General features: G+C 39.7%; 1 protein-coding gene across 5 annotated transcripts in view; it reads right to left on the reverse strand.

Annotated features, from left to right (window-relative positions):
* Window positions 1–13,396, reverse strand: part of LOC121506478 (interleukin-1 receptor accessory protein-like 1) — a 555,282-nt gene that overhangs the window by 445,001 nt on the left and 96,885 nt on the right. The window contains exon 1 of one of the 5 annotated variants that reach the window (XM_041782311.1): window positions 4,020–4,408. The exons of the other annotated variants lie outside the window; for them this stretch is intronic. The gene's annotated coding sequence lies outside the window, so the exon portion shown is untranslated. Of the gene's footprint in view, window positions 1–4,019; window positions 4,409–13,396 lie in introns of those variants that run through there. 5 annotated transcript variants of the gene reach the window in all.

A 13,396-nucleotide genomic window follows, 5' to 3' on the forward strand; every position in this document is an offset into this window, starting at 1 on the left:
TAGGTGAAATTTCAAGCCTAAACTACATTCATGTATTAGTTACAGCTTGAGTTAATTTGCAAATATCGGCGAATCAGACATCAGCAAAAATCTGCAAAATGAGACAACGGTGTTTGAAAGGCAAAAACAGCAAATAAACCAGTGATGAAAGGTGAATACCAGGTACAACTACAGCTGCAACAGTAAGTCGATTTACTGATCATAGAGAAGAACAAAAATATGAAAAATTCATTTATTGATAAATTGTGCAGAGTGATAATCGCATCACAGATAGTTTAGAACTTTGGCCACAGAGAGGGCCACAACGTTTTTATTCTTATTTCTTAAAGCTGCAAATTGATGAATATTCTCAGTAAAACAATTCAAATTACTTTAGATTCAAAAAGGAACAAATACATAGTTTTCATCATGCAAATTCATAAAGTAAAGCTTGATTTATTCAGCTTCAGAATTTAAACAAATGTGAAGCGTCTTTTAGAGTCACAGCAAAACCTGGAGTGTTGAAATCTCAGAATTACACATTTCAGAGTTATTTCTAACTCCATTCTGAGTGAAATGGTCTTCACTGTTGAAATTAGTAGACAGGTTAATGTAGTCAGTGTTGGCTCAACTCAGTAGAGTCAGCTGATCCAAGGACCGCACACTGCCATTATCATATCTGTAGGGCAGAGTTTTCCCATCATGCACTGGGTGTTTAGATACGTTTTAGATGTATTTATGTTTTTAGATGTCAACTGATGATTCTGTTGGATTTGTGTTCTTTATGATGTTGGACACATCTGCACCATGAGTGAAGTTATCCACTGAGTTAGTGACTGTGGCATTGAGTGACCTGCAGGAAAGGGCGCTAAGCAGATTCTTATCTAAAACACATTTACCAACTCTGAATTTGTCTCCCTGCTCTATCCTTATTGAATGAAATCCACACTGGTGCTGACCCATTTAAACACAGTAAAGTGCTCGTATTAACTCTGACAGTGTTAATTTGCTGTGTACAACAATTATAAAAGTTTATTATTTTAGTATTTTTGCTTGCATTAGGTGATTATACAGATGCATGGAATGATGCATATAATTTTTAAGTCAGTTAAGGCCAATTATCTCTCATTTTACTTACATATACTAGACTTCAAACAAAAAGGCAATTTGTGTTTGGTACATTATTTCTTTGCTGTAACAATGCTTCTTGGTAATAAATCTTACACTGTTGGAAAACCTGTTTATTACCCTTTTAAATGACGCCACATTTGTAAGGATCATGCATTTGTGGGATGAGCAGCAGAGCTGAGTATGTGGGTTGCACCCATGAAAAATGTGCCAAATCTTCTCTGCCAATGCCAAACAGCTGATTCTACCATTGACTCTTGTTTGGTGTTTGGTGATTGGATGATTGAAGCTTGAAGAAACAAGACATATTGACAATTTAACAATTTATTCATTTAACAAACAGCAGCCTCAGTAGCGTGTGGAAGAACCATACACAGCCACAACAGCCTGGCTCCTCCTCCTCATGCTGGTCACCAGCCTGGTCACACACTGCTGTGGGATGGCATCCCATTCTTCAGCCAGCATTTGTCGCAAGTCAGCCACCGTGGTTGTGTTGGTCACTCTGGCACGAACAGCACACCCAAGCTGATCCCACAAGTGTCCAATGGGGATAAGGTCAGGACTGCTGGCAGGCCAGTCCATCCTCTCCACTCCCAAATTCTGGAGGTAGTCTCTGATAAACCCCGCTCTGTGGGGGCGAGTGTTGTCATCTTGGAGGGTAGAGTTCTTGCTGACAGGGTGAGAAAACTGTATTCTTGGGGTGTTGTCTTCTTGGGACGCCCACTTCGCGGCCTGTCTCTGACATTCCCCGTTATATGGAACTTGGCCTTCAGTTTGGAGATGGTACTAGGGTTCACTCCAAACAATGCCGCAACTTGGTTTTGAGGAACACCAGCTAACATCAGGCACCTGACTGGCAGCACCTGAGGATAACAGGAGCTCAAAACAAGAGTCAATAGCCACAGCAAAATAAGCTGTTCGGCACTGAGAAGATTTGGCACATTTTTCACGGGCGCAACCCACATACTCAGCTCTGCTGCTCATCCCACAAATGCATGATCCTTACAAACGTGGCGTCATTTAAAAGGGTAATAAACAGGCTTTCCAACGGTATAAGATTTATTACCAAGAAGCACTGTTACAACAAAGAAATAATCTACCAAATACAAATTGCCTTACTTTTCGTTTGAAGTTTAGTTGTCAAAGATAATTATAGTGATGTATTTACTGTTCTCAGGCCACGTGGCTACTGTTTAATGGTAATGATGTTTTGATTTGCAGGAATTATGAGTAGCATCCGAGACCATCTCCCTTGGAAGTGAAGTTTTGTTTTCGGTTACAGGACAGTTTGACAGCGGTCGGTTTTCAGACATTCAGAATCCATATTTGTCTTTTATAACTAAGCAGAAGAGAGGATATGAGTGTGAGCTCTGCAGAAGAGTAAATGTTTGTGCTTCAGTAAGTGAATTGAGACTAGCATTAACGAGGGAATGAGAAGTCGGCCGAGCACTGACCGGCCTGTAAGTTATCATGATATCAATAAAGTTTAAAGGCTAACGAAAAAGGTTGATCGTTAAAACTAGCATTAGCTGCAGCACTAGCAGCTGATTTGTATCCTTTCTGTAGCAATCAAAAAAAAAGTCCAAAACCAATTCAAACCCACACTGCATGATTATGGCGCTGAGATTTATGTTGAAGCTAACTTAGCAGTAAGGCAGAGAGTCAGGTAGGAACAGGAATCCTTCCTGAAACTGGGTTAACTTTGTGATTTACCAGATTATAGATTTTCTTCTGTGACGAGTGTAGGTCCTCTCAGATGAATGAAATGATGCAATGATGATGACAGGGTGAAACGGTGGCTAATTCTACTTGCATTATTCTACCTTTGTGTTCTGCCTTTTTTGGCGCTTATGCATGGCACAATAATAGAATTAAACCAAAATCAATCAATGCAAAGCAGTCCTGCTTTTAATCCATTAAATTAGCACCAACTGAGCACATATTCTCAGCTGACTGCTTCAAAATGGTGCACAATCACTGCTGCAGCCTCCATGGGAGAGAGCATAGCACGCTCGAGTATTTTCTGCTTCATATTGAGCTTATATGGTGAAAATAAATAGAAATGAGGACAAAAAGCATCAGTCTGACTGCTAGATGAAAAGGAGGGATAAAACTAGCAAGGAAGCAGATTCTTAATTATTCCATTGTCAGTGAATCCTCATCCCATTATTTCAAGGTAGCATCTGCTCCAATTTGATATCAGTTTCACTTCCTGATCCCCAAATATGTTTAAGTGGCAGGTCAGAGCCTGAGCAGCCAATCATAGGCCATCAGCCATCCAAGAAGCAGGGCAGGAGAGGAAATACCAGCAGATACTGAGAGAGCTGACTCGCCAAGCAATCACTCAGCAGAAATAATTTCAAATAACTAAGACCGGGCTCCTCTCGCCTCCCCTTCTCCCAACACACACATGCGCCCTTCCTGCGTGCGCAGATCCAACATGCATCCACCGACGCGCGCAAGCAAACGCGCTCCCACGGTGGCACACGCATCCAAACACACATACTGCTGACGCACCGGAGCGACAAGCAAACGCGCACAGCGTTACACAATTAACGTGGAGGAAAAACACAACGCGTAAAAATTTACAGTTCGTGTCCGCGGACAGGCTGTAGGCACTCAGCCTGGATGATTAGCTTTTATTAAAGAGTCCACTCCGCTGTCACACTGCAGCCGTGGACGCTTCCCACCGCAACTAAAGCAAAACCAGACTGCGATTCATGCGCAAACATGCTCGCTCCAAAGAAGTGCCGCATCTTAAGAGATCACGAATCCGTTTGCTCGAGCGAGATATGAAATGTCAGCGAAATCCGGATGAACCAAACTGCTTTTACTCCCCCACAGACTGCAGCACGAGCAGCTGACCAACTTTGGAAGCGTAAAGATGGGGGGAAAAAAAGGATTTCACTCACCCACAAACAGTTTCCAAATGATAGCGAACACTCTGCCGTCAGTTGTGATAGCTCCACACCATCACGGTTCACCAGAAGCTGCTCTAGTCTTCAGAGTAAAACACAAACGAGCTCAAAAACAACGACTCCAAGAAGAGAGATAGTCCACTTCTCCGACAGAGACGCAGCGTCTATTCCAGAATTACATATTGCCAGGGCTGACTGGCGCGAACGAGAGCTGAAGAAACACCTGCAGCCGGTCACTCTGAAACAGCAGGAAGAAAATCATGACACTGATTAGAGGAATGCTCGACACGATCGATGCTGAGGCAATTACTCTGATGATCCGATTTCATCAGCTGCTCCACAGCTCCACAGCTCCACGCGGCCCCCCGGCAGGTGAGCACCGCGTTCAGCAGGACCGCACGAGCGCAAATTTCCAAAGTGATGTGCAGGAAAGAGACACACAGGACGCGGCTCTCTCTCTCTCTCTCTCCCTCTCTGAGTGCCGCTGAGTCAACGCGAGATGCGCCAAGTGTGCAGAAATGGGGCGGAGAGCAGAGGAAGTTAGCGTCAAAATAAAGGCACGCCACCAATCAGCAAATCTTTATGCGCGCCATGCGCGTCACGTGACTCCACAGGACGCACAGTCATCCACCTGGCACTTGTCTGATCTATCAGTTTTATCTCACAGGCTCAATTAGCACAAAAATGTTTGCACCTTTTCATACCTGAGGCTGCTTTTCACACACATCATAGGGAGCTTTTATTTTGAAGGGCCAGTAGGAAGCGTTCTTGCCTTATTTTGTCTGTTTTTACTTGGGTACCATGTGAACGCTCCTCAGACCTGCGTTCCTCTGGAGTCTTCTTCCTCTCCATGGCGCATGGACCTCTACCCAGCAAACACACATGAGGAAATTAGCCTCCTTATGTCATGTTAGCAGAGTGAATCCGTGATGTGGGAATGAGTCTGACACGCTCACACAGAGGGATGAGGAAAGCAGCAGCGATGCACTGCAGCTTAACTTAGAGGATAGAGGCACTGCCGCCCAATGGAAATCAGAGAAAAGGTCCCACATGTAGGCAGGAAGCCCCTGAAGAAGAGGGACAAGTCACTGACACAGGCAGGGTAGAGCAGCACAGTGTAGCTGAAACTTATCACAGGCATTTATGTTCTGACGGTGACAAAGAAAACTTTAAACCTGGGATCCTTTATTTAACATGAACTTTAACCCTTAAGTGATCCTCGGGACATTTTGTGCCATTTAGTTTTTATTTACTAGTCATTTCTGGCTGTGTTGAATGAAAACAGCTCAAATTAATTTATCTACTTCTAAACATTTTTAGAATTATCGTCTCAGATCCATAAATTAGCCTAAAATGGCTAAGCTACACAAAAACCGACACATTTCCTCCTAAGGACCAAAAATGTCCCATTGAAAACAAATGAAAATGACATTTTTGACCCTACATTTATCTTCACATTATTTACTGCATTCCTTTATGCTAACATTTCATTTTAGACTACTAGCTTTCAATGTTTTATTTCATATTTGTCCACCAGGGGGCGCCCCTCATACCCATGCTACATAATTTGACACTTCTTACTGTTTTCTGCCTTCCTACTAAAGTTCAATTTTGTTCTATTAGAAAAGGTAGAGCTATACTGGCTTTAAAGGGTTAAAATCCCAAAACATCAATAATATTTGATGAGTATATTTCAGGATGAAGCAGTTTTTAAAAGTTAACTCGTTTAAAGTGGGAAAAATCAAATACGATATTTTTTACAGCAACTTTAGGAAGCAGACTTTTTTGGTCCTTAGAACCACGTGGGTGAGTTTTTCTTTTTTTTTTACCCTGACACTGCAAAAAAAAAACAAAAACAAAAAAACAATGCCTCAATGTCAAGGTTGCCGCCAACCTTTGACCAATCTCAGGGTCTGATAATAATAATAATAATCAAATACTCCTTCAAATGCACTTTAGAGAATCTTTTTTTTTCAATAAAAATGTGGAGTTCTTTAAACTTACTCGCCTTTAAAGTGTTTAAATCCCCAAAATATCATTAATTTTAGATAAGTATATTTCAGGCTTAGGTAATTTAATAAGACTGACCTGTTTAAAGTGGAGAAGAAAATATATTTTTACAGCTGATTTTTGCAAGCAGACATTTTTTGTCCTTAGGATTATGAGTGTGAGTTTTTTAAAACCTGACACTACAAAAAATAAATAAATAAATAAAACAATAACTCAAATCAATTGACCCATTTCAGGCCCTGATAATAATAACAATAAAATACTCATTGACATGTATTTAGGGTGATTATTTTAGTTTTTTGTTTTAATAATAAAAAAATGTGGAGTTATGTAAACATACTGGCCTTTAAAGTGTTAAAACCCCTAAAATCATTAATATTTGATACATATACTTCAGGCTGAAGTAGTAGTAAAAGACTGACTCATTTAAAGTGGAGAAAAAATGATATACAATATTTTTACAGCAGTTTTTGGGTAGTGGACATATTTTGTTATGATCCAAATGCAGGAGGATATTAAAGGAACTCTTAAGGGTTTGGTGAAAACACCTTAAAAATTGCCCTGATAATCCAAATGTTCTCCACCTTGAGTTTAAAAGCCAACATTTTGTCCTTTCAGGTCTAACTCATGAAAATATGATTCGAAGCCTTTGTCCTAAATGAGAAATAAACATGTTGTTAAAGTGTCTATATTCAAATTTAATTTTGGCTGTTATAAACTGCTGTTTCTGTCCCAGTTTAAATTTGATTATTTTGAACCCCCGGCTCTCTATAGGTGTTTTCAGACACCTATAGAGCAGCAGAACTTTTTCTCCATTTTCTGCTCTTCTTCACAATCTAGAATGAGGATACGCCCACTGATGATGTCACGGTTCCCAAGAAAGAACTGACTACTTTTGGTTCCAGCTGAGACCCGACGTTTCAGGCTCAGAACCAATTTTTTCCCGGTTTGAACGCACCGGCCGGTTCAAATTTAGGTTCAGGAACCAGAACAGAGCCCTGCCAGTGTGAAAGGCCTATTCAGGACATGAACCAATGAACCAAACCGTGCCTTACTGTGACCCCAAACCGAGGTAGGGACTCAAACATGACCTCTGTGAACCGTTATAGCCTTAGTATCCGTATAAAAATGGGTTTTGTCATCAGTGTTTTCCTTTAAGTCGTAAATGAAAAAAGTAAATGTAAACGGCTGAGAATGGTGCTAAATGGCACTGCATCAGTTGTTAATGCCAGTCTGTAAATTTATGTTGATTTTAAGGTCACATTTGCATGATGATTCCACCCCAAACGGCAAGCTTTTGTTAGATTTTGGCTGTTAGTTCTTATGAAAATAGTGTTTTAGGTGCAAACTTCTGAAATGCCAGTTTGAAGTTGCTCACTGGGAGAAGGAACCCCACCTCTTCATCCATCCACACAAATACTCAGATGCTAGTCTTTCAGACTGTTTACACCTCTGCTCTGAAGATGGAGCCTACAGTATGTGTGCACGTTCATGAGGTTTGACAAAGTCGGACCTCCATGGTTGGTCTCACACGTCTACTAAAGCTTTATTAGCTGGTTTTAGCTAGCCGGTCCGTGTACAAGGCGGCTGTTACTGGTTAGAAGTGGTCTGAATGCAGGAGCTTACACTAAAAACAAAGGGTTCCTTGTTCCAGGGCTCCTGCACACCTTTAAGACTGCTGACCCAATTTTAGCCTTTTTTGCAACTTTTCCCCACTTCTGCAACGACTTCTTTTTAGCTGTCTTTGCCATCTAATTTTTGTAGTTTTTAACAAATTACTGCCCCTTTCACATGTTTTTGCCTCTTTGCCCATTTTTACCACTTCTTTTTGCAAGCATGCGCCATTTTTGCCACTTTTTTGGCCACTTTTTAACCCTGTTTGCTAGGGCTGGGCAATTAATACCAAATTAGATTAAATCGCAATATAGCCTGCTGCAATTTACAAATCGCAAAAGTTGCAATAATTCTTTACCTTGAAATGGGTCAGAATACCGGTTTCATACTTTTTCACAGCAGAGATTTCATGCACATTATGCAAACATTCAAGTATAAAAATCCCAGTTTTACTAATCTATATGTTTTTCTCATTTAAAACTAGACTGACTTAAAAATGATCGTCCTCTTCAATACAGAAATTGTTATTAAATTAGCAATATGGTCAAATATAATTGCAATTAGATATTTTTTTTTAAATCTTTTCGCCCTGGTGTATTCTATCTAATATTGTTTAGGTAATAATAAAGAATAATGTATTTCTTGTCTTTATTGAAAAATGCATAAGATGAGGAACCCAAAAATAATCACATATTAAATCGCAATTACAGTATAGGTGAAAAATATCGCAATCAGATTATTTTTGCTAATCGTTCAGCCCTAATTTTTGCTCATTATCGGCAATTTTTCCAATTTTTGGCCATTTTTTGTGCATATTTTCAAATTTTTGTCCTTTTTGCCATTTGTTGATACTTTGTACCCACATCTGCAATGTCCATTTTACATTTTTTGCTCATCGCAGCCCTCTTTTAAATTTTTTTTTGTGACCCTTTTTGCTGTTTTTAACAACTTTTTTGCTGCTTTTCAATCATTTTTTCCACATTTTACATTTGTTGCCACTTTTTGACCCATATTTGCATTGTTTTTTGTGTGTGTGACAGTGTGACATCATATGCAAAAGGTCCATGGCACTGTTTATACACAATGTGCTGCACATTCAGTCAATCCTTTGTATAAAGATCCCCAAATACAGAGAATTGATTTAACCCTAGAGAGATCCTAGGGGCATTTTGTGCCACTCAGTTTTGTTTCAAACCATTTGGGCTGTGTTGAAGGAATAAAGCTCAAATTTGCCAGAATATGTTAATTTTAAAAAGTTTAGAATTGTCATCTCAGTTCCATAAATTAGCCTAAAATGGCTAAGCTACAAAAAAACTGACACATTTGCTCCTAAGGACCAAAAATGTCCCATTGAAAGCCATTGAAAATGACATTTTTGATTCCACATTTATCTTAACAAAATCAAATGCATTCCTTTATGTTAAGAGTTCATTTTGGACTACTAGCTTTCAATGTTTTATTTTATATTTGTCCACCAGAGGGTGCTACTTTTTTCCCCATTTAAAGCATGCTGCAAAATTTCACACTTAAACCGCTTCCTGCAAGTGTCTCTGTAAAGTGTTAAAGTCACAGAATCCATGAAAGATTTTGATACGTATATTTCAGGCTAAAGTGGTATAAAAAGACTGACTTGTTGAAAAATGGAAAACAAATCTTAATATATATTATTTCTGCAGCAGTTTTTGGTGAGCATGCATTTTTAGTCATTAGGGACAAATGTGTTAGCATGTGAAAGGACCTCTTAAGGGTTATATGTGTAGAAGTGTTTTTCAAGATAATTTAGAAGAGAAAATATTTTGTGAAAAATATCTGAGCACTAGAAATGGACAACATCCCACTTCATTTGGTTTAAAGCTGCAAGATTGAGACCTTGTACAAACAAGGTCCTTACTTTCAATGGAAAAGGATCGATTGTTGCAGTCTCCTCCAGGAAGGCTAGAATATTTTTATTACATTTTATTCAAAGATTTATGTTTTTGAAAAGTAGGACAATAAAAGTGGTAGGAAACTTGGACCGTGGACTTTGAGGACAGCAGCCTCTTAACATGGGGTGAGCAGGTAGAACCACTAGATGACCAGGTCTAACCACAGTTTAATCAAAGATATGAGCTGAAAAACAAGTCTGCAAGCAGAATGTTCAGAACAGTCCGAACAGTTGCAGAAGCTGACTCATCTGTGCACTTCATCCTCATCTGACACCTCTATTCAAACAACTCTATCACCATTTATCACCAACCACACAAAGATGAATGACGAACATAGCTGAGAAGGTCTAAAAGGAATTAATCCACGCATCTGAGGCAATACCAGTACGTATGAATAACCAAGGACTCTCATTCAACAGGCTGAAGACAAAACCCTGAATCAGAAAAGTGGATGAATGGATGGTAAACCTGCTTCTAGTCGTTCTGAACTAAAAAGTTATGTGGAGGAAAGACGGGCAGGTAAGCAGGCCTCCCTGGCTGTATCTAAAAAAAAGGACCCGTTTGATTTCCCTCTCACTGGGCCAGCCCTGTCAAGACTTTGGCCTCTGGCTCAACGTTTCTGTGAGGAGAATTTCGATGAGGGGGAGGGCTTTGAGGAGGAGGAAAAACCACCCTCCGCGGACTGAAAATGTGCACTTGTGAGCTTTCTTTGTCGTATGCGGACCCTGATGTGAATAGAGGTTCCTTAATGAGCAAAGAAGTGGACAAACAGGCATTGATTCCCTCTTTCTATCCGAGGTTGTCGCCTGCAAATGGCCTCAACTCAATCAATTGGTCAGTGTGCAACTTTGAGGATGACTGTCTAGTGATGTTGTCCAATTTTCACTGCTGGTTGGAGGATTTCCATGTGGGCTGCATGAGTGGAAAAGAATAGAATGAAACCATGCATCTAGCATGAAAATTACCCAACACATTTCTAAAGTCTGTACGTCCCAGCTGTTCTCCTCAGCAAGTTCATGGTTTCATCAGTCACCTTGTAAACTTGTGTATAGATTCAACTAGAACTCCCACCTGGCAGTTAGATGGCTCCATAAGGTATACAACTGCCTGACAGTGAAAGGACAGTGTTGGAGAAAGAAGGGCTAGGGTGGTTTCGGTCATAAGGTGATTAGTAGATATTGTACATGCATCCAAGGGATAAACACGAGAGCTAATGACCTTTACTTTGGAGCAGTTCATCCTTGAGTCTGACTCTGAATTCTTCACTCGTGTCTTCCTTTTCCCGCTCTGTTTCCTGCTCTGGTAATCGGCTGGTATGGGCGTCTACTCACTCAAGCTCTCAGCCAATCCTCTTCAGCCACGACCTCTCTGGATCCAATCATCCTGCAGCTGATATATTTTAAAATCTGTCCTCTTTCCTCCACAGTCAATCTGTTGATTCTGCTGCAACCCTCCTCCACCCCAGCCACCTCAGTTACACTCATTGGTGTCCAGGTTCAGCTCCTTCATGCCTGAATTTGGGGTTTTTATTAGCTGTGAGCCTTAATCATTACAATTAAAATAAATATTTCCTTTTATGTGTAATGAATCAGTGTTACTCAACCCTGCACAACCAAAGAGCCTGATATTTAAAAAATACCATTGCAAGAGCCACAATCCAAAAAGTGGTGGAAAAATGGGTTAAAGTGGCAATAAAAATAAAATAAAGCTGGCAAAAAAAAGTGACTAAAATGGGTGATTGGGGGGGAAATTGGCATAAAATGTCCAAAACTGGGGAAAAAGTGACAGAAGTGGATGAGAGGTGACAAAAAAACTGAGTGACAGGTGGCAAAAATGGTCAAAAAATGGCAAAAGCATAGCAAAAACAGAGTAAAATGGGCAAAAAGCCACAGAGTGGCAAAAACAGGCAAACATAGGGGAAAAGTAGCATTTAATGACAAAAGGCAACTTAAATGGGCAAAAACTGGAAAAAAGGGAACACTGCAAATATCAAAAAGCAGAATAAAAGAGGTAAAAACTGGATAAAAGTAACAAAAAGGGGAAAAAGGGGCAAAAAATTGCAAATAATGGCAATGGAATGTACAGACCAAAAATAAAGGTTGATAATAAAGTTTGACAATTAGAGCGTTCTGTGTAAGTGTGGGAAAGAAACTGATTAATGTGAGTTACAATGAATGATTTGTGAGGTCAAAGTTTCTCTGTTTTAAGCTTTCTGTTTTCTATTTTAAATCAAGACATAAAAGAGCCACAAATCATCATAAAAGAGCCACATGTGGCTCAAGATCCACGCGTTGTCACTGATCTGTGAATTTTACTTTTTCAATGGAACTACTTCAATAAATTAATTTTCCACTATATTCTACTGCATTTAGATGCACCTGTGGGTAACAGCACAAAAAAAAATCTGCTATCATGCATCCCAAAATGTAAAGATCAGTCAAAAAGGGCTTGGGATCCTACAGTTACAAGCTAGGGACAAACATGAGGCCAAAGAAGCCTCGACCTTTGACCTTGAGCAGAGTTTGCAATTCCTCAAAGCGAGATATTAAATTCTGGGGTGAACATGAGGCCAAATGACCTTGAGGTCTGACCTTTGAAATCCAAAATCTAAGGATTTCCTCCTCAAATGCAAACTTTGACACACATCCCTCACAGAGTTCCTGAGATGTTGCGTTTCTAAGAATAGCTTGGACAAGCTGGAGAACACAGCACCTCCTGCTTTCAGCTGTTGCTGCTGCAGAGGCATAAAAACAGCATTTCTGAGCTCAACACGGCGCTGTTTCAAGCATCTCCAAAGCTGCCAGTTTCTAAATAAGCTTCCTGTAGATAACAATGACAAGCTTTAAAGTGTTCCAATTAAAATCCTAATGATACACGGTGTGGAAAACATGTCAGTTCTCTCAGAATGATCAACATTATGAACTCAGTTTGTGAAACTTGTGTTCAAAAGAAATAATGTCATACACCTGTAAAACTTTTAAAAGTCCTAAACCTTAAATTTGAGATAAATCTCGTCTAACATGTGTAGAAACGAAGCATTAAGAAACAAAACTCTTTGTAAAGTTGTGGTTAAAAACACCCGACAACTTTGAGCTACATTAAACCTCGGGAAAAACAGAACAACAACGTGAAAAGCAGCGAAAAACGCAGTGAGATCTGAAAGGAGAATATCTTAAAAGGACAGTCGGTAGTTATGCAAATGTGTTGAAATTGTGTGATGGTGTTCTCCCTGGAGTGAAGGAGCGATGAGATGAGAAATGATCTTAAAGTATCTTACTTAATGACTCACACAAACGCTAAAGCACAGGCTGGGCTTTCAAAACATCTGCAGGAATGAGGTCATCTTTGATCACATCCTACTGTTCTCAACAAAAGACGTGTTTTTGTTGCTGCTTCTGAATCCAGAGCCAAATAGATTAAAGTCACGCTGAAATACTGATAGCATTAACATCAGGACTTTTAATTGGTGATATGTGATCTAAATATACAGACAACAGTCTAAAACAGAAACAAAAATCCTCCATATTGATAGGCCAAGTCCATTTTAGAACCACTCAAACTAGGATTTGAATTTTTGAAAGTTTTGTGCAATATTCCTTTTCCATATCGGCCTTTCCAGGTTCAAGATCAGTGCAATGTTCCTTTAATGTAGCATTATTATTGGCATTACCAGTGAGATCTATCATCTAAAATGCAGCCCCCCCCTCCAAAAATTGAGATTTAGCAACAATATTGACTGATTTTTTACACTTTTTACCCCTGTTCACTACTTCATTTGTCCATTTCTGCAATATTTTTTGCCACTCTTGACCCATTTTTAAA

The sequence above is a fragment of the Cheilinus undulatus genome, linkage group 24, assembly GCF_018320785.1.
Source record: "Cheilinus undulatus linkage group 24, ASM1832078v1, whole genome shotgun sequence".
NCBI classification, from domain to species: Eukaryota; Metazoa; Chordata; class Actinopteri; order Labriformes; family Labridae; genus Cheilinus; species Cheilinus undulatus.